Source organism: Adiantum capillus-veneris, chromosome 26, assembly GCF_014529385.1.
Source record: "Adiantum capillus-veneris isolate H3 chromosome 26, ASM1452938v2, whole genome shotgun sequence".
Taxonomy (NCBI): Eukaryota; Viridiplantae; Streptophyta; class Polypodiopsida; order Polypodiales; family Pteridaceae; genus Adiantum; species Adiantum capillus-veneris.
In genome coordinates, this window is record NC_140956.1 from 74,139,575 (window position 1) to 74,141,935 (window position 2,361).

Consider the following 2,361-nt stretch of genomic DNA (forward strand, 5'->3'; position numbering starts at 1 on the left):
TTACAGAAAGGGAATGAGGGACACATGTCAGCTCCCTAGCCCAGATGCCCACAAGGTGTACCCAATTTCTATTGGATGGCCTTGGAGGTGGACCAATGAGAATTAGGCTAGAGTAAATCTAGTTCAATTAATTTTACAACACTTAATAAAATAACCAATGAGAATTAAGCTCTCTAGAAGACTATTGGACAGTCTCCCAAGGGGTCCAATGAGCATTCAGCAGCCCAATGGCTTGCCTGATTCCAATTGGCCAGGAGGCAAAGGGGTCCAATGAGAGTTTAGTTGCATTTATTAATTACATAAATCTCTCACAAAAGGGGAAAGGGGGACACATGTCACAAGGCTATCACTTATACTTCTTAATTATCATTGGCTAGCCCTAGGGAGGTCCAATGAGAGTGGATCATGAGCAAATAGCCAGAGGGGTCGACCAAGGGAGAGAGGGGGCTGATTTTTGCAAGGCATTATCACACACACACACTCACACAATCTCATGTGTGTAGTAAAGAAGACTCTCTCTCCTTCTCAAGCTTTAATGGAAAGCTTACCACCTACTCCAAGCTTGTGAGAAGGAAGGCCTACACCAACAACTCTTGGCTTTGTGATGCAAATCCAACCAAGAGCCAAGCTTCAATGCATGCTCATCTCCTCTACCATGCTAATTACTAAGCTAAGCTATGCTAATATTAGTGATTATGTGAGGAGATGTACATCTTTCTCGTAAGAATACTACCTCCTTCCTCTCAATCTACTCTCATACCCCGCTAGCTCTCACCATCTTCGAAGGTGTGTGAGGTCTTGGGTCTGAGACCGGAGATAATTGATGTTGTGTTTTGATAAGTGTTTTTCTTAGTGCATGAAGCTTTCATCTTCATTGCACTAGCTAGTCTTGAAGGAACACAAAGAATTGTATTGTACAATGTCTCTCTTGATGGGAAAAACCCCATAATACAAAGCCTTTTGGAGGGGGGACCGGCTCCATGTAAATCCAGCCCTCAGCTGTTGTGAATATTTTAATTTATCTCTCTTTTGAAAGTATTGTTCATTCTATCTAACTAGGTGTTATGCTTTTTGTTGCTCTCTCCACCCAAGCACTCTTGTAATTCTCATTAGGAATCTATTCTAATGAAATGCCCAGTATGTTCATGCTAATTTACGCTACACACAAGTTTTTAGGGCATTAAATGTTACACTTCCATGTCTGGGTTCAGCTTCTCCTCTTCAAACTGCACACTCGTATCAGCATGGCTTTGCTCTATAATTGGAGCAGTAACATGTCTCAATGGCTTACTGACATCAATATCTATGTTGGCAACATGAGGTATTTGGTGGGTGATCACACTGACCATGGATAATCATATGTCTAAGGACAACATGTAATTAGTGACCAATATTATCTTGTGTGCTATTAGAACCAGGTGCCTCCTTCAAAATTTCTACATCTCCAAGCTCCTCACTTTTCTCAACATCCATAGACAAACTACAACCCTAAAGTTTTTTGTATTTCCTCATTATAGCATCTAGGTCAAAGGTCTCATCCACATTATGCATGAATGAAGTGGAAGCCCCCTTGGCAGTGAGTGGTTGATGCATTAGACTATGTCAAAGTCTGAAGGTTGACTCTCATTTCATTATGAAAACAAGAAAATACTAGTGTTTGTGGACGCTTTCCACTAACCTTTCTAATTTGACTAGGGGTAGGATAAGTAGATATCAAGGTGAGTTTCTGACCTATCTCACCACTTGAGGTGTCATCAATGATTTATCTTTGGAAATTTTAGAGATTTCAGGTCATCTACCACCCAATGCGAATCAAGCTATTGAAAAGGCGGACTTCTAGATTTTGAGGGAATCCTTCTTGGAGCATCCATATTGTGTTGGGTAGTGCCCTTGTGACCCATGAGAAAGACAATGGGTCTGGAGGGCCTCTTTATTTGGCAAGTTAAGGAAGTCAAACCTTTATTATTAAGAAAGTAATCAAAGGAAAACTTTTTCAAACAGGCAAAAGGACTAGTTTATTTGAATTCAAAATTCTTCCCAGAATGGAACTTAAGATCTAGCAGGTAAAACCGTATCATATAACATATCTATGAAAAGAGATTGACGTGTAGATTGCAGATCTATGATCTCCGCTCAAATCCGATATCATACATGGGAGTTATGGAAGGCAAAAATCATAAAATTTTCAACCTCCTTTTTGGGAGGAGAAGTGCATTCTTTGACCACTCTTACGCATCTCTTACACACCCACCATTCTTGACATGGCATACACCTATTTGTCAAAACGTTAATCACCTCCATAAGCTCATGGCAAATAAAGGGGCCCTCCTAGACCCCATCCTCTTCCTAATGCATGTATGA